We start from the raw sequence: 20,463 nt of genomic DNA, 5'->3' as shown, positions 1-20,463 counted from the left end.
ATACAGTCAACAGGACACATCTTCAGAAAGCAGTGGTGAGTTAACTTTTGTTTTACATAGTTTTTAATATTCCTTCTTTTGTTATGGATCATTTTCATGTAGATAATTTTTACAAAATTAGTTGCAGTTGATTCATTCTAACATAAAACTTACTGCTACTACCGTGCAACACACTCATCGTCAGTGTAACTGGTTTAGAGATTCCAAATTTCCTCTGCTTTCTAATCCTTGTCTGTAACGTCATCCTCATACTCAGTAAATTAATCTGACAAATAAGGTGGTTTTTAATAGGCTCAAAATTATGCAAAGTCCTGCTCATAACGACACTAGTTAAAAACTTTTAGGCACTATAAATTACATTCTCAGCCACACCTCAAATAATTTTCTAGTAACTTGCTATTATTACTGTTATTGCAAATTACTGTAGGTATCAGAAGAGTCCTCAGAATCGTATTTTTCACATCTAAATTGAAAAGTTCTGAACTTCACTATTTAAGTTTTATCATGTACTTGGAATTCCTTTTATTGCAATCCAAAGAATTCAGATTATCTATAGAACATTTACTATAGCTAATATGTAGGTAACTACTCTTCAGTAAGCATTATCTTTTATTTAATATTTCTGCTATAACAAAGCATGATGTGCAGAATTTCTCCTGACTTTATGGATGTCAATATTTTAGTTGTTTGGGTTTCGGTTTGGTTTGGTTTGTTGGTTCAGATTTTTTGTTTTTGTTTTGTTTTGTTTTACTTTAACTGCTTATATTACTTTCAATACAAAGCATTCTTTCCATTAGCATTTCTCTTTATCTGCAAAAAAATCGAAAACCTTCTGCCATACTATTCATGACTGCAACATGTTTGCTTTCATTCAGATGGTCTTTTTAAGTTAGCATTCCTATATTGAACAAGTACCGTTAAGTCCACATTTTTACAGGAATGTTTATCTCTATCCATAATTATTATTATTCCATTGATGTAGGAGGCAAGGTACTCTGATTCTATGAAGGCATGTGTGTCATAAAAAACTTAGAATGCTGTCACTGTATTGTTAAGTTTCTCATCTGGTTTACTGAAAGTGCTAAAATAGCAGATCCATCCAGTGTCTAGAAGTAAATATATTCTTGAATATATACAGTCATGCTTAAGGCAGTACTTTAGGCAAACAGATGCACAAATGAGAGAAAAATGGATCAGTATTGAATCATAAGTTAGGAGAGTTCAGTGCAGAAAGGAACTGGAAATTTAGGTTAACAAAAGGAGCAAAAAAAAAAAAAAAAGGGAGAAGACACAGAACTCAAGAGAAGGAGAGGACTTTAACAGGTATAAATCAAGAAAATATTATCATAGGGAGGAAGAGAATAATTTCATATTTTAATAAGTTAGACTTTACCAGTACACAACTTTGTAAGTCTATCTCACTTTTTGTGAGCCATGTAGCACTCAATTTTTAAAATAAAGACTAATGCTATATTTTGTTAAATGTCTTTAATACGGATTTTATATTCTTCACATTTGATTTTACATTTCTACAAACACCTTTAAATTATAAGTACGTTAGGAAACCAGCACATTTTATATGAAGATGGAAGAACAATACTTCTTTACTATTCAAAACCATTAAAAATTCCATGAGTGCCATGTTCTTCTTTTTCTATGTCTTCACTACAGTACTATCTCTCACAGAAAATACGGGTATCAGCATCAAAGGAAAGGTTCAGCAATCTTCCATATCAGAAGTTAGGACAATACTCTCAACATGGAAGGCAGGATGGTCAGAGAGGTAGCAAGCGAAAAGCTTCAGAAGGAATGGTAGCTAAAAAGAGTCAGGAAAAAGAAAAAAAGAAAAAGAAAAGGAAATATAAGATAACAAATTGAAAAGATCAGGAAACAACAAAATACACAGGAAATAGCAACAATTGTGCTTATTCATTTTAGAAACAGTACAGAAGAACACTGACAGAAAAGGTGAGGAATAAGGCAGCCATTCTTAAAGAGTTCTTCAGAGAAGACCTAGTATGGTATGAAATGCTCTGTTATTCCTCTCTTAAGGTGACATGCCACTCTTAACTTTTAGTTTGAGCTAGTCAATTCAAAATAGGATTCCTGTGAAGTCAGTAGACTGAAACAGGCACCTCCAGAGGGCGATTCATCCCATCCTAAGGTCTGAATCTTAGACTCTGAATCATGTATTTGAAATGTAATTAATTTTGTGATGTTCACTAGGTATTTGTGAACCTAGCAGTATATATTTAAGCTTAATTCTATGGATAACAACATGTGTATTAAAATAATATGAGAAACAATATATTTTCAAATTCCTTTACTCTGAACAAAGCAAATTTACTAATGACTTTCATCTGCATAGAATAATATGCAGATATTTTTTATTACTGAACATTACTCATGTTCACTATACTGAGCACAAAAATTAAGTCTGACCCATAAAAAAGAAAGCTTGCTTTTCTATTAGGACTAATTAGGTAATCCTGGGACTTTATCTGCTGTAAGTAAAAATTAAAGCTCAACGTCACTAGGATTCTCTATTACCAGCATTAAGACCTGATACACGCAATATCACATTTAACTCATACTTACAATAGCACTGCTGATATTGCAATAATTTGTTACTAAATACAGTAAATACTGTTGTGAAAAAAATCCACTGAAATCCTCTGTCATGGTCATTGACACTTATAACGGTTGTTTTAAAAGAACTATAATTAAATACAAGAGTCATGGGTGAAGGGCTGGTTTCAAAGTCCATAAATAGCCCAGTCTCTGTTCAGGAAGCTTCAGTATGGAGAAGGCCTATGGGGACAACCTGTTCATACCACCTTCACCAGCTTGCCAGCCCAGACACAAAACCAAGACTCTGCTCTTACAGAACTGCAATACGAAAGCTTAAATAACCAGAGAAGAGGATGGAAAAGGGACGCTTTCATCCTGGGCACTGATGTGGGGCTGGAATATACACCAAAGGGACAGTTCACAATCTGCACTCCCTTGTTAGTATGAAAAGTCTGACAGAAATAATCCTGGGACTCTGCAATTCATACCTCACTGGAGACCTATGCGTACAATAGTCTTCCACTAATGACTATTTCAGAATACAGTCATCCTGATACTGCCTATTACATGAGGACAACACAGAGTTGCCAGTTACAATGCAATTAAAGACATCTTTAAAATCTAAAATCTAAATATCACACTTGAAATGTGATTTTGTACTGAAGAATTTACATAATCTAAACAATTCCAGAGTCATGTAACAAAATAGTGTAACACTAACGCAAAACAGCAAGGTCTAATTATAAAGTATGGCACGAAGCCGCTGTTTAGAAGTTCAAAAAGTTGTATCTGTATTTAATTTCATTTTCATTTTAGAGGGACCATAAAGAGGACAGCTATGTCAGTTTCTGAGTATTCATATATTCACTGGGTGCTCTTAAAAACTGTTGCCCAGTGAGTGATGCACACTGGACAGGAAAGGGAACCCTATCAGACAGCAATTTATAGCTTAATTCTTATGCAGATCTCTCTATTAGCAGAAATTCATACACCCCCTTCCAAAAAGTACACACTACCTCATTTGTGAATTGGCACCATAAGGCCTCTCCTTGCTCTACCCATTTTCACTCTTTCAGTCCCCAGAATGAGGATAGAAATGGGGCAGCTTTAGAGGGGATACTACTCTGCTCTACATTGGCTCAGGGTTCAGTTACCTTGAAGTGTTGCTCAGGTGGAAAGTTAAGGCATCTTATATTCACCAAGTGAATATAAGAAAACAGGAGGTCCCTATCTCTGTATTTAAAAACAAGTTTTTAGCATGGTAATTCATGAAGACCAGTTATAGTTACTATGTAAATATTACTTGCTTAGTTTTAAGAGTACATAATTTCCCTAAACAGTTACTGCATTATAATACCATATATACTCCTGGGTATCATACATGAACAAATTATTTAATTTAAACATTTCTTTCCCATTTCCTAATTTATTTTCTCTTATTACAGCTTATGGATAAAATCCACACACTGATGTCTAACCTGTAATGAAAGCTGATGTAAGTAATCCATTGTTTTACAGCTGTATTTGCTGATAAATTAATTGACTTTACCTAGTTCTGTAGAATAATGGTTAACAGTTTTGATTTTCAATTTCAGCATTATTACAATTAAGTTTTGCATGCAAATTTTGCCACTCTTAAGGGTTACTGCCAGCATACCTGCCAGTGCCCTGCCCCAAATCGTACTGAATAGAATTAACAGAAATATATGTAAAAAACTGGCTTTGATTTTTTGATGTCCAACAGTAGGGTTTTTAAGAGCTAACATTGGGTAGTCCTCTTTTTCAATGCATTTTGTGACTCAGATTAGCTCTGAGTGTCAATTTAAAGCCTTCTTTAGAAGCAAAAATGCACAGAGAGTAAAATACAGCTCAGCAGAGCAGTTATGTCAGAAAGGTGAAGTCTCAGACTGTTTTCCATGCAAGCATAAAGGATGATACATGTCTGAGTACTAAACACAAACTACTAATGTAAATACTTACCTGACTCTTCCCTTCTCACCCTGTTATTTCTCCTATGCTCGTTACATTGTTTTTCATCTTTCCCTTCCTTCTGCAAAGGAAAAGAATTTCCTCTTCTCTGTTTAAGTTTCTTCCTTTCACATCTGCTTTTTCCTACCCACCTGCACAATTTCTGAAATTCCCAAATTTAAAAGGGCTATGGATCCAATCCTGGGGTGAAATACCAAGTCCTGAAGTTTTTAGAATGGCTGAAGATCAGTGACTTGAATTTTAAATTTTTGTGTTCTCTCATTTTCAACAATGATATAAAATCACCAGAATAAAGTTTAGCAATGAAAACATATTTAGATAACTGTAATCTTAGAATGAGATCACCATTCTGTGAAGAGCTCTGCTCATACAGCAAAACATGATTTTTACCAATTTGGAAGTATATTATTATCTCTGATACTTTATGCTTAGCTGTTATGAGAAGCCCACGTACACTTTTCTCCTTTAGTAGCCATTTTAAGTGATGCACTGAATGCTTCAACAAATGAAATGATTCATGTCTTTAAATACTTTACAACCAGCTTGTGATAAGATATTTAGGAGATAAAAATAGTTAAAGTTAAGCCTAGCATATTGTATATAAATGTAAATATTTTTTTCTCCTGTAGCAGTTCATAAACAACATTTATTACTTGTATCCATGACATACATTTTTAGATGCCAGCTCTTCTAAACACAGAATCCATCTTCACAAGATTTTTTTCCAAGTAACTTAATAGCCATTATATCAGATGTTGTTTCACACATAGTATCAACATTTGATGTTTTACTGACATGATAACAGAAAGTCAGCCTAGTATAAGTTACTTTGTAGAGGATAGTGGCAAAACTTCAAGGCATTACCTCTCAGGAATCAAGAACTCCTGCGATCTTGAAAGATAAAATGATATATGACAAGAAAAAAAGAGTAGAGTCAGTTTTTAGGGATCAACATTGACTAACTGAAAGAGGGATCTCTATATCCACTGTAAAAATCTGCCTAAGAAGGAAGCACCAAAATAGTTTACCATTAAAATGCACCCTCTAACAAATGAAGTATGCTTTATTTTATTACTCTTATGGTGATTTTGCTGCCTAACCTGTCTGTATTGTTAGATGCTGAGAGACTTACTAATTAATAACTGGATCTGAAACTTTTACAGAAATGATGCTTCTGCCTAGCTGAGTTTAGTCAAGGACATAAGTATGCAATCATGTATTAAGAAGGAAAGCTTAAATAAAAGCTTAAGGCTTATGAAAAGCTCTGTGGCAAAAAATAAAAAATAAAAATGCTGCATTAAAAAAAACACCCTTGCATTTAGGGTTGCCCTAAGACACTGGCTTTCAGTCTTTCTGCCGACTCTTTAGTCTTTGTGAACAACTTCTAAGGGAGTGCAAAATAATAATAAAGCAAAGCAATCGTCCAGTGATTCAACTGGTGATTCAACTTATCACCAGTAGGTGCAATCACCCACTGATTAGTTAATTTATTTTTAGGAAGGTCACAGATCACAGAAAAAGGCAAATCAAAGGGACCATGCTTTAGAAATCTGAGCTTTCTTTCTGCTGTTTAGCAAGACAAGCATTATCCAAAATAATTCATCATCATCTGGAAAAAAACACATTCTAATGAGTACTACACAGAAAGGGTAAAAAAAGAAAAAAAAAAAAAAAAAGAAAAGAAAATACCAGTTCACCTATGATCAGCAGATTTCAAATGACAGGACGTGTTCCCCTTGGAGAATATGCAAAGTGTATATTGGAAAGGAGAGACATTTTGCACCCAGCACTTTCACAGCATCGCACTCGAATCCCTTTTACCTCAGCACTCATGAGGCGGCACCTCAAATACTTTGTTCAGTTTTGGGCCCTTCACTACGAGAGATATATTGAGGTGCTGGAGCAGGTCCAAAGACAGGCAACAGAGTTGGTGAAGTGGCTGAGAGGACTGGCGTTGTTTAGCATGGAGAAAAGGAGGTTCAGGGGACACCTTACTGCTCTCTACAACTATTTGAAAGGACATTGTAGTGAAGTAGGTGTCAGTCTCTTCTCCCAAGTAGTAAATGGCAGGACAACAGAAAACGGCCTCAAGTTTTGCCAGGGGAGGTTTAGATTGGATATAAGGAAGAATGTCTTCATCAAAAGGGTTGTCAAGCATCGAACCAGGCTGCCCAGAGTGTTGAAAAGACGTGTAAATGTGGCATTTTGGAACATGGTTTAGTGGTGCACTTGGTAGTGTTAGGTTTGTGGTTGGCCTTGATGATCTTAAGAGGCCTTTCCAACCTAAATGGTTCTGTGATTCTATTCTGTGATTCATTTGTCTGCCTGCACGTGCCGTGGAGAACCCATAGGCTAGAGACAGAAAAAAATGTAGTGGAACAGAAGAGAGGCTTTAGATGGGGGGGATTTCTGGGACCATTTGTACTTTTGTGTGTAACTGTTCACACAGTAAACAGGAAAGTAGGTTTTCCAATTAAAAGGGTCATGTGCAGGAACTGGAGAAGAAGCTGGGGTTCCGGAAGACACAGGGAAGGGTGTAGCTAGGGCAAGTATAGCATGAGCTAGATTCAGCTAGAGAGCTTTAGCCATGTTATGTTGTTAAGTGACTTCCAACTAACCCTAATATGTTTATCCAATTGTGACCTCTCCAGCTCTTACAGAAACTCTGTTCTGACTCCTGAATTCTTCATTCACAACACACTCATCTCTCTCCTACCTATACACCCATCACTGCTTCTCTATGCATGTGCCTTGCATAGGCACATGAATCTCTCCCTCCTGTCACTTGCAAATGACACAAGAAATAACCTTTTTCCTTACTACAGCAGAAGGCACTCTCTCCTCCGTTACATGGTCTTTTCTGATACAAGGCAAAGATTCCCCTCCATCTCATATTCTGCTAGCAGCTTAAGCCTGAGCAAAGACAATTTCAGAATCATACAAGTTAGCAACAGGTATTCAGCAAGATAACATAAAAACATCCGCAAATGTTTTCCATTACATTTTCCATATGTATCAAAACACGTAAGAAACACAGAACAAAAAGTTTACACAGAGCCTGCCAACTTTCTTTAGTTCCTTTTAAAGCACTATTGCCAGTAACATTTGTTTCCAGTATTTTGTTTGAATTCCATAAAATACACTACAGTACTATTAGATTAGACAAACTGGTTTCAAGATAAACATATTTATACCATTTGAATTAGGCTTATAATTTGGCATTTCTCTAATTTGACATCATCATAATTCCTAACATAAAGAAGTGCAGAATGCTGGAAAAGACAAAATCTTCACAATTTAGTTATGGATGTGCTTGCATTGTACTCAAGACAATGGGAAGTAACCTATGTCAAGAGCAAGAAAAAGCACTGATAATAGAAATACTATATGAGTTTGGAAAAGTTTCACTAAGAAAAAAAAGTAGTAAGAGGCCTGATATGAGGATAAAGAAGATTTCTACAACATAAAATTACCATTCAGGGAGCTGACATAAAATAAAAGAAGTTGGTCAAACAGAATTGGGATTTCATTTAAAAATAATAAACAGATATTGTAATTAGACATGCTAATACTTGAAAGGAAAGTTTATGTTAATAATGACAGAACAGAAAATGTAAAAATCTCTTTTTCTGGTGATAAGAAACCAGGTATTAATTCAAAGACATATATGTTTTAAACTAGTGGAGTTGACAAGTTTAATCTTTACCTGCAGAGGACCTAAGACTTGAAAAACTATACTCCTCACAAAACTGAAACCACTATGCATGAGTATTTATGAATATAAAAAGTAGGTGTAGCAAATACTTTTAGTGATACTTAAGAACAACAAAATGATTGATAACCCCACAATCCTGTTTCTGGGGAGGGCCTGGTGGGGACAGAAGTGTTAATGCTACCAGACTGCTCTTCCGGCTCCTTTCTGGGAACCTCTTGCTGTTGCTGGTGGAGAGCCATGCAACCTATCTAAAGCTAAGAAAGCAGGGGGTGCTCTTTACCTTTTCACACACTCCAGAACAGTGGTTCCCATATTTCTGGAACAACAGATCGTTACCAGCCCTTAGCATTTTTCAAAACGTATCACACACCCATCTGATCAAGCTTTTAACTGGAAACACTATTTAAAACACTGTTAGCTATGGTTTAGGCAAGCAGCTGTTCAACTTACCACAGCCTTGTAGTCCACCAGGGGTTTGTGGGCCACAGCTTGGAAACCATTCCAGCTGTTTCAAAGGCACAATGATGTATGTCTTCTACTCCATCCCTCCCTCCAGACCTTCTGGTTGCTGTGTGAAACATTTCTACTTCTTTATCTGGTTCTTCCTGGGATTAATTTTATGGCCTACTACTGTGTTTAGCCTTCTGAAGTAGTAGCAAACTGGCATTCTTCATTGCCCACATTTCTGCAAACAACAGAAGTGAAATTGATCTATCTGCCCATCTATAATATTGCCACTGCCAGAAAAAGAACAAACAGAAGCTGAGGATAGAAAAATACCTGCAGAGCATTTTACATTTGATTAATGACTGAAAAGTTATCACTTATCACTGAGGAATACTACCTTTTATTTACAGAAAAGCAGTAATTCTGCACAGGTTGGATTTTGGCCAGAGCTGGTTCAGGTCAAGTGGAGTTTTCAAGACCAGGTTGGGTTTTGTGCACTTGAAAAGATCTATCCACAAAACTATGGCAGATAAAACTGGTGCTAAACAGCCTTTTGTCATCTTAAAGATCCCTGAATTAAATAAAACAGTGGCCAAAGGCCCCTTATTATTCTATTATGAGAAACAGGGAGTTACAGTTCTCTATTAAACACATGTATCCATAGTTTTAGAGACCTTTCTCATGTCACTTACTCCTCAGTCAACATTACTCCAAACTGAGGAATCCTGATCCATTTCCTGTCCCTGCAGAAGAGCGATGCCATATCTCTTAGTCAACCTTTTCTATATCACGTACAGTTCTCATCAAAGTTCAAAACTGACCGTTATGCCTGTGCCACTTCTCTGTCTCAAATACCATTTGCTAGCCACTTTTTGATAGCATCAAATACATTCAGAGTAATTTTAGGAAATTAGCAGGAGCTGCTAAAAATCCATGCAAACACCAGTGAGATGGATTGAGACCTGGCATCTCACAGCAGCCAAGTACCACCTTTCAGTTTAATGGTGATATTCCACCCTTGTTCTTCAGGGCTGTGAAATCCTGAGAAATGGGGAGAAAGAATCTTTAGCTTGCAGCCCCTGCTGTGGTTAGAAAGAACAGCTACAAATCCCTGCCATCTTGAGTGGCAGTACTGGTCACAGCCTGCTGAGCTCACAGCTACGGGGTGATAGCTCCTGTAATCCAACAGCCACTGCCTCTCTCTGCTGATAGATACGACTGAACAGCAGGGTCAATGATATCTGACCTTTGTGACAACCCTGGCTCCTAGATCACCACAGGTCCTGCTGTGAGATCCTTCTGCAGCTCTTCAGGGTCAACATTAGGTCCGACTCCAACTGAATATTTTCCTTTTATCATTGGCAATCTTTATTGCTGCACTTTTTCAGACCATTTAGGAACAGGTAGACCGGCAAAGGTGCCAGTGGAAATCTCTGTGAGGAGGCATTGTTAAAACTGCCCATTAGTTTCTATATTGTTCCTCATTTTGTAACAATTTACTAATCCACAAATAATTTCAAGTAACTCAATACTTCATTTTGGTAACAGTCTTTGGTTATGGAGCTTTCTTAAAACTTTTGTGTCACCCTTTCCTGTGTATCTGTTGTCTTCTTCAAAAAAATAGCAAAGCTCTAAGACAAAACTACCTTGTACAAAAGCAAAGATCATGGCTGCCTACTACACCTATTCATGTCTCTAATAATTATATTCTTTATCACATTCACTGGCATTTTGTCTTTCATGGTAGTCAGACTTGGTCCATTAGTCCACAATCATCCCTAGACCCCTTTTTAAAACTAGTGTCACATTTGTTACTTTCCATTCCTCTGTTATGAATGCTAACTTGTTTGACTATACAACACAGTTCATGGCTTGCCAATTTCATTTCTTAATTTCTCTAGGACTACTGAACGAACAACATGTAATTTGGCAAACTGTTCATATTTATTTAATCAATTTGTTAAAAAAATCTTTTATTGATATTTCAAATCTGAAATATTCCCTGTAAAGAACAGCTTTCATGTGGCCATGTTCTTAATCTCCCTGTAATAAGCCTTGTCAGTGCAAAGAGTTCATTTGTTTCTTTCTGCAATGGCTTTGTCATAAAATATTACTCCCCACCACTAGCAACATTTACACTTGAAAAATAAATCAGTTTTGGCTTTTAGGATGTTAACCTGTTGCATTTCAAAACCTTTCTGTTCTGTCTTATAATAGCTCTACATTTAACTTGCCAGAACTGTGCTCTTTTCTGCTTTGCTTGCTTGGATTTCACTTTTTGAAAAACCTCTGCTTATTTCTAGTCACTTCCATTACTGTTCAGTTGTGTTGGACAATTCATATTCATTTGGGCTGGAATCAGAATGCAAAGTCCCCGTGTCACTTTTAATATTTATTTGGATTGTTATGTTCATAATTCCTTTTTAAACAATACTGTACTTAATTGTTATTTATTTAATTCTGCAAGTATGAGAAACTTGAGTATGATGCATATCACTACTGAATGGCTCTTCTATAGTCACTTCTTGTGTGCTAATCTAGGCTAAATCCAGGGCTCTCCGGGCTCTTCTGAATTTTCTACCTGCTTTGCTCAAAATGTAGTTCTTGATGATACCTAAAAATACAGCCTGTGCATGATGGCCTAATGTGGCCTAATGTTAAGTTTATCCAGTCTATATATAGATAACCAAGAACTCTGTTATGATCAAGCTTTCAGGTTGAATAGCCTCTCCAGTCCCCAACAGCATTTCATAGTCACTGTCTCCATTCCATCAACTATTGCAGAGCTCTTACTAGGCTTTTCCTATGCAGATAAAGAATCATTTGTAATTATGTTTTGTGGTTTATTCTGATAAAATTAACTTATTTGACTGTATTGTCTTTGGTATATATATTGCCATTTGTCTGCATAGTCCAATCTACCATCTCTGTATCAGCTAGGCACTAAGCATTCTATCATCTCTGTACAATTTATAAACTGACATTTCAGCATCCCTTTGAAAAAAGGGATACATGCAGATCAACTGCCAAAAACAGGGTGACATACCTGGGGCATTCCTTATGGAATTCATGCTTACCACTCTTCTGAAGAATCATTAACACATGGAAGACACAATGGAAACAGAGCACTACAAGACAGCAATGTACCAAGATATCAAATTAGAACTAGCGTAGGTTCCTTCTCAACAGAGATCAGACAGCATTTGACCAATGGTATAGCTGGAACAACTGCTTGTGGTTATTCAAGATTTCTGTACCAAGAGATGCTGTGTCAGGAAGGGAATGCATTAAGGACCAGAAGGATGCTATGGAAGTATAAGGAGACCTTTAACCTTTTGCAGACACTTCAGAACTCTGTAATATTTGCATTTAGTTCCTTCTTTTAGAAGGAAGAGTCTGCTCTGACTGCTGTGGAGAAGAGAGGGATGCTTCAGGACACAATGCCAGCAGCTATTGACTTGGGTTTGACAGTTCAGAAGGCAACTCACTTCTTCCATTTGTGAGGCCTCTAGCTGGAGCACCTTCTTTCTGCATTAAATATGATGTGACATTAGGCACAGCAGAATCCAACAGCTACATTGCAGTATCCAGTGTGTATTTATTATCATTTATTTGTATTACCATAAACCTTTGGAGGACTCACCCTGACAAAGACTCACCCTGACCCACTTCTCATACAACTTACGGCAGAATATAAATGCAGTGACACAGTACTACCGTGATAAGCATTGGCATTAATATGCCTGCAATATAACTGCTATCTAGGTAGATTGTTTCAAGCTTCATCATACATAAAACTTACAAGAAAATAGTTAGATAGTGAACAGTTTTGTTTATGAAGAAGCCGACTAATATGAGAGGCAGCTGAGGAAAAAATATCCAGTGTGGTTTAATAATTTAATGACTGAATGATGAAAGCTGGTATCATATGTTGATCAAAACTAGAGTCAACCTCTTGATACTGAAGGAGAAGTATCAGGTAGAAGTAGTCTTGATGGGCCTTAAAAATAAAGACAGATAGCTTATCTTTATTGCTTTAAACTGAAGGAGGAAATTGAAAATACCAAAGAAGTTTGGAAACTGATATTTACAGTAGAGTAGCACTTTGACTAGGTAATGAGCAAGGCAAGAATGCATTTTTCAAGGCAAAAGATTTTCTAATAAAGACATAATACGTGGACAACCTAGATGTAAAATGTAGGTGTCTGACAGAGAAGAAAGAACATCCTTAAAGGGCTGGAGTAAGATTCCCAAAACTCAGATATAACCTAGGTTTGATGACAGCGGGGTGGTGTCATTCATACAGGATGCAAAGAGGTTTTATAAGGCCCTCAACCTAAATATGAAAAAACCTACTAACAAAAGACCAATAGTTCTAACTGGAAATAAAGAGCTGAGGGCACAACTGAAGAAAATTCTCATGCATTAGATGTGCTTAGGAGTGGAAAAGAAGATGGGAGGAGGTACGTGGAACACATAAAACATTGTTTTTCCTATAAATACTGCGAAATGAGAAAATTCTTTCATGTCACATTTATTACTAATACATTACAGCTATCTAAGCTACCACGTTTTGACTTTCAAGGGCTGAAGAAAAACAGTGTTTGAGATGTTATAATATGATGGGTGCCTCATTCAACATAAACAAAACATGCCACATCCATCTTGAAGACAGGACAGTCACAATACAAGCCAAGTGCAAACAGCAGCAGAGAAAAAAACCTCATCACTTAAACTTACAACTAACATGCATAATGCTCAGGCATGTTCCTTTGCTCTTCCTTCTTAGTGCACAGAACCAGGGCTATCACCTTAGTTTGCCACTAAAAGAAACTTTACTCTCTATTGTTGTAGCTTGGTATTCCAGCTCTTCAAGTATTCCCAAGCCCAGTTTAGCAAATGCTCACTCCCTCCAAAACACCAACTCCTCCTTTTGGTATCTGCTTTCTCACTGTTCTAGTTTCAGTCATCTATGGCATGAGTTAAACCAAAGACACAATCAGATCAAGTGCTCAACAATGGGGGTAAGCAGCAGCGAGTAGTGGAGAGCTGGTTACAGCAGAAGACAATTCAGAGTTCCTTTTCTTCCAAATAGTATTCGTAGCAGCACTACTGCAGGCAGAACAGAACTGACATTCTCTCTCTCAAAGTACTGGGAAGTTGCCATCACAGGAAAGAGAAGCAGTCACACCTAGGTGATCTGCCTCTCAGTGGTGACAAGTGAAAAAAATAGATACGCATGAAATATCCAGGGGATTCCTCATACCCCAGTCACTAGTGTGTCATCTTTTTCCCACTTCTTCTCTAAAACTAGATCTATTCTGAGGCACTTCTTTTGATCTGGTTTGGGGTGGGGCAGGCACAGCTAGAGGGTCATACTTTTTTTTTTTTTTTTTGCCATCAGCTAATCTTTCTCTCCTTTTCTTTTAGTACAAGTAATAATAAATATGCCCAATGGAATTAAAACGTGAAAACAGTAAACCACTGGGTCTAACCTTTTTAAAAACAAAAAAATGCTGGTCAAGATTTTTTTATGCAAAATTAAACATCCAATGTTCTCAAATCTTTATTTCATTTTATATTGCAAAATCGCTACAGAATCACTGTTCAGTTATAAGCTAGAACTTTGAAAATTCCCATCCCCTAACAAACATAATGAAATTGTGTTTTGAGCTATTGAACATGATACATTCCAGTATCATTAAGTTCTCTGTTTGAACAAGAAATAAGGCTTCTGCTTAGCACAAATTGTAGTTTAGCATACGTAACTCATTGTCCTCAGTTCTTAGTTGTAACTGTCATCTTGAATCCCTGGTTTATACAGCTGATTCACAACTACTCACTTTCTTCAAAGCCCGTATACTCCCCTTCAACAGAAAAAAAAAATTACAAAAAACCCAACTTACTGGAAGTTTTAAACTTAAATCTATCACCAATTCAGTGCAATGAGAAATACCACTAGCTACACATTTAATTTTCCTTTCAGGCATATTTTTGCCATTCATTTTCTGGGGTTTTTTGTTTGCTTCAGTTTTTAAATTGGACTTTTCTAGTCTGCTTTTGATCTGAGTTTATAATTTCTCCTTTGGTCTTGCTCTTTCTTCATTATTTTCACTTCATGCTGCTCTTGTGTCAAGCGAAAATAAAAATACAAAAATAAAAAAAAAAAAGACAAACCCCAGCCAACGAAGCAACCAAAAAAACCCACAAGAAAATCCTGTCCTCAGTCTTTACTCTCCAATTACTACCTGTGTCCTTGCTCCATGGGAAAGAATCTAATTGTCCTTACATATATATCCTCTAGACCTTTACAGCCCTTAATAATTATTCACAAATTCAGTAACATTTCCAGTTCTTCCATTTTCAGATACTAAGACCCCATTGAAATCATTCTTGTATTTGAATACCAGAAATGAAATACAGCATCATAAAAAAGGGCATGGAGTTTATAATACTCCTTTTGTTATACAGGGAAAACACCTACATGTAGCTTTTGCTCATTTGTATGTAAAAATAGGAGTCATAGCAATGACTGTACCCATAGCTACAGGAAAAGAACTTCCTCCTTAATCCAAGCATAGATATTTATAGTTATTTTGGGTGAATCCACTGACATATGGTATGGGTAACTATTATTGATTAAGCACAAAGTACTTAGATACAATAAAATATGTTGTTCCTGCCTAAAACTAAAGCTAATCAGCATGCATGATCAAATTCACTCTTTAATATGAGCTCAGTTTAGTTTAATTTTACCAAGTTACATTGACACAAGTACGAATGTATATTTATTAACATTTCAATATTCAACTCTGCAAGACATTTATGTTAGTAAATCCATTTGCAATATCTACACAGATATTGGTGGTATAAACAGTTTTTATAGATCTATAAATTTCAGAAAGTTTATGGGTAAAAATACAGAGCAGGACTCCAGGTTCACACGGCGAATTACCCAAGAATAATGAAATCCTTAATGGATATATTGCATATTTTCTAAAAAGAACTGAAGTCAGTTGACATAAGTCAAACCCCTTGATTCATCTTTTTATCATTGTTAGTTTGTCAACATCAGTAAAGACTAACTATTGAAAAATTCAATCATTTCAATGTACTTACAGCTGAATTTTTTCATCATGTGACCAATTATCCACAAAGTCTCAGTGCCATTAAGAAGTTTTGAGGAATATAGTATTTGTTACTGCCAAAAAAAAAAAATAATTAAAAGAATGCATGTAAATTACATTCATCTTCTGACTAGAAACATTTTATGATTTTTTTATATCTAAAGTACATTTGGGGGAAAAACAGGACTTACATTATCCCAAAAGGCAGGTTCCAGCACTATCAATGATACACTGACAGAATTCACAGTAAGGAGTCACAGTAGAGTCCTGATCTTGCAACTGAACTTTCACAAAAAGAACCCTGCACTATTGCAGAATCTCCTGAATTTCAATAGAGCCCTACCCACACATAATCAATTACAGAGTCCGCCTATGTGGGAGCAACAACAGGGAGAACAGGACCTGCTCCTCCACACACCTGCAAAAATATCAGGATAAAAAGAAAAAAGAAATTAGTAACATGCAGCAAAGCCTACTGATAGCTTGTTTTATTACAGCGTTTAGCACATAATAAAGAAGCTCCATACACCTTTAAGTTGCATATTACAGGAATTTCTAACTCCTTCTTTAAAGAACGTCTGCTTAAAATTGCTTATGGTTTCACATGTAGTGACAGCACATTATGGGAGCATCTACTGATATGTATCTGAAACATACATTTTTAATCATTTTCTAGAAATTTATTATCCTATTTTCTTTGGTCCATGATGCATATCACTTTTTAGTGCTTAAGCTTTCTTAAAATCTGTCCCACAACACCCATTTTGGGAACACAGCATAGGCCTGTGAATTTGAGATATTCATGATTGTGAAAGTATCTGACCACATATAGCAGCATCCAAGACCAAGGTCTTCAAAAATACATGACAAGAAGTAGTTTAGTATTAATCATTTTTAGACTAAAAAGGATTAGCTTTTTTTAAACAGAAAATCCTTATGTAAATCAACCATAATTAATGATTTGCTGAGTTTAAGCTCTTAGAAAGCACCATTTAAATCACAGGAAGCACACAACATGATGTTAACAAGAATATACCACCACTTTGCTGTTCGTGCAGAACTGAATCATAATCTGACCTTACTGTTCTTATTGAAAATACGTATGTGTTGATCTTTAAAAGGAAAATATTATAAGCTATAATGTTTTTACATATTATAAGCCATTTAAAAACAGGTTAGCCATAGGTTCCGTGAAATAATATTTAACTGGTGACATTATGCAAGGGGACTGGTGATAAAGGTTATAAGAACAACCACTAGATCCTAGAAACATGCAGAAAACATTTCTTCATTCCTTTAATACAGATAGCGTTAGGGAAACATAAAAATGCTGGACTAAATGAAAGGATTTGAGAATGTAACAGAAGAACCAAAAGTTCCATATAAATGGAACGCTGTCTTTTTTTTTTTTTCTTTTTTCTTTAATGAACAGTTGTTCTTTTACTGGCTTTGATTTCATGAAAACACAGACAAGTAAATAAGCAGAAAACAGAGAAGAGCATCCCAGTTTTTCATTCCTTGCTGCCAGGTTGATGATTTTCAACTGGGCAGGAGGATAAACAGAAAAATCTAAAATAGACATTTCAGGCTTTATGACAAATTTCAAGGCAGTTGTCTTACAATATTGAATTGGAAGTGTTTCTTTTCATGTTACTGCTTTTAAATTTTATGTTTCATATGCATGACTCTTAGGCTTCTGTTATTCTGAGAAATTCAACTGTTTCTAAAGAACAGTGCTACATTCCATTTAAAAAGCATTATACCTTGGCCCCTGTCTAACATTACACAAAAAATGTAAAAGTATCAGACTTCTGCCAAGTTAGTGCTGCCCACCTAAGCCTGTAAAGTGAACAAACCAGTGCCTCTGGCAAGTGTAATCTGCCCACTTCTCACTGGATGAAAAGAATAGGCAGACCATACCCTTCAGGACAATCCTGGTGCCCATAGTCATGTAGCTACAGATTTAGTATTTCCCAAGTTGCAATGCAACATGGTAACTTGATGCAGCCAGATCCTAATATTGTTTTCTGTCCCTGTGCCTATCTCCACGTCTTCCTTCACAAAGGAAGTAAACTGGAATACAATGCATGTTTCCTGCACTGCTACAAAAGTGTAGGTTGTAGGATGGGTCAAGGACACATAGCTGCACTCTACATAACAGTTTCTGGTGAAAGCTGAAAACAGTTTTACAATTTTGACAGCCTAAGGAATAGCTCAGAGCTCATATCCAAACAGTTAAAGAAATTAAATACTGAAGCTGTCTCAACAGTTCCCTTCTCTGACATGGATAGGAAAAACATGCATCTAATCCAGGTATAGAAACTACCATAACTTTTAATAATTCACAAGTAGTTTGGGAGATTAGAAGGCCCTGGAAAAATCAAGTTCGGTTGGTGGTTGTGGTTTTTTTTCATGACTAGCAGAAGTAACAAAGTCTAGTTACCCATCAGTGTGCATGTGCCACCAACACACCTGTGCAGTAATCACAGGCTGACACTACCCTGGCTGGCTTCCTACCCCCTTCTAAACAGATTTCCCTAAATTCCTGCAGAAAACACCAGCTTCTGAGTTCTGCAGAATAAGAGACAACTCACATTGTGGCTAGGTCTGAGCTTGACATGTGTTGACTGGCAGACCAACCAACCATGCTGACTGGCAAGTCAACAGGTTGAACAGAACAGAAAATTTATGAGTCCATGCTGCAGCTTTTTCTACCCCAGGGGCACTAATCCGAGTCCTTTCTCTGCTCACAGCTGCTAAGTTTCACACAAATTATAGAAACTTGACTTTGTGACCTCTATCTCTATATCAAATGCAGCTGAAATGAAGCGGTGGAGTCAAAAGTTATTAGGAGACAACACAGTCCTGTATATCTTGTTTTGTTCAGAAACTGGGCACAAAAACACTGTATCATAATCACTGTGAAAATAAGTAATGAATTTTATGTCACTTATTTTTTTCATTCAGGAGTTACACCACAAACTCAGCTCTAACAGAACACAGATTTTTACATGGTGACAGCACACACAAATCCAGAGAATATAGAGACTGTTTAAAAAAAAACTGGCTTTGTTTTGCCACTGAGAACAGGGCCCCAAACATATGTTGCTTCATGAAGGTGAAAATTTAACAGAAATAAAATGTAATATTCTTTTTTGCACTTACCAAGACTGTAGTTGACTGCCCTTCACTGAGATCCCTGCTTCTCTTGCAATTCCATGCTGTCTCTCATAAGGCTTAAGAGAAGTTCAGTGATACATAGTTCAGTAAAAGAACAGTGACACGAAGTGTAATGAGTCTATTCAGTATACATGGACTTTTCTTTTGTGATGTCTTTGGGGGGTTTGGTTTTGAGGGTTTTTTGATTTTGTTGTGGGTTTTTGTTGTTTGTTTTTTTTTTTTTAATAAGCACAGTGATTTTTAAAGAATCACCTTAAAATCTTGATCCTGCTATCTGAACCCATAGTCTGATGCCCCAATTTAAGGAATCATTTTTAATAATATGTAAGTTCCAGTTAGTTTTTTTCTTTTTCCACAAATGAAATCTACAGCACTCTGCATACCCTTTCTATTGACTTAGCCCTGAATTTTGACTTGTAGGTTTCTCACCAAAAAGGTATAGCTGAAATCAGAGGGGTTTATTTGTTGTTGGAGTCTAGGAACTGATGAAAGAAGGAAATAAAATGAAAAAAATATAGTTACCTCTCCAAAACTCCAGTTAGGAGAGACAAAGAATAATCAGTATGAAAAAGTTAACAGAAAACTGGTCATTAGAGGAAAGGTTAGCAGGAAACAATGGGTATAAGAAGAGTCAGGGAAGTGAACATGACTTAATCAAAAAGAGGATGGACTCAAAGAAACAAAATTATCTTTTTAAGCAGAACAACGAGAATGGGCTTTTCAAAGCTGTTTGACGTTGGCCTATCTCTTATTCTACTGAAGTAGAAGACTCACATGAACTCCAAAAATGCTTTAGGAAAAGCTTTAAGCCACTTAACTTGAACCATTTAACTATAAGCACATGGAGTATCTAAACTCTGCTGAGCTTAACAATTAAAGAAGTGCTTAAATTTGAAAATAAATTTAAATCATCTCGTAATCATTCAGTAGCTCTGTAGTCTCGAGTACACACTCAAATCTCAGCCCAAACTCCTTATCCTGCTAACATGCAGGCTCTCACTTTGGCATTAGTCTGGATCCAGCCTACTGGTTATCAGACAGACAAAGTCAAGTACAAGACACAAGGGACTAATGTGGATTCAAACTTTTCTCTCAAAAGCCAAAGCCATGCAAGTATTGTGACTTAAGTACAAGACTGTTTGATGAAGCAGAATGTAAACAGTTAAGTGCTTAAAATTAATTTAAGAATCAGGTCTCAAAAAGAAAACTAAAGAAAAAGCATCTGTGAAAAGAAAAAGATTGTTGAATGTGTATTAAAAATAAATGACCTCTGGGTTATATCTCAATATACTCTGCCTGAAAACTAGTGCTTCTTTCCGGCTTAAGTATTAAATCTTATTTTTAATACATGAAATGGTAAATAGCCTTGGCAAAGGTTAAATTAGTTCAGTGGTTGATAATGGTACTAAAGTAAGTCTTAACACAGGGTGTAGT

The 20,463-nt window shown here is 36.2% G+C and overlaps 1 long non-coding RNA gene across 4 annotated transcripts in view; it reads left to right on the top strand.

Moving 5' to 3' along the window:
• LOC133271412 (uncharacterized) overlaps positions 1 to 20,463 on the top strand; it is a 77,632-nt gene that overhangs the window by 23,177 nt on the left and 33,992 nt on the right. For all 4 annotated transcript variants that reach the window (XR_009744130.1, XR_009744128.1, XR_009744129.1 and 1 more), the window contains exon 2: positions 4,017 to 4,066. This is a non-coding gene — a long non-coding RNA (uncharacterized LOC133271412). The remainder of the gene's footprint in view (positions 1 to 4,016; positions 4,067 to 20,463) is intronic.

The sequence above is a fragment of the Pezoporus flaviventris genome, unplaced genomic scaffold (assembly GCF_033815535.1).
Source record: "Pezoporus flaviventris isolate CSIRO_AGI_PZ_B2104156 unplaced genomic scaffold, CSIRO_AGI_Pfla_v1 ptg000025l, whole genome shotgun sequence".
NCBI classification, from domain to species: domain Eukaryota; kingdom Metazoa; phylum Chordata; class Aves; order Psittaciformes; family Psittacidae; genus Pezoporus; species Pezoporus flaviventris.
Note: the sequence above shows the minus strand (reverse complement) of the source record. Positions and strands in the feature narration are given on the sequence as shown.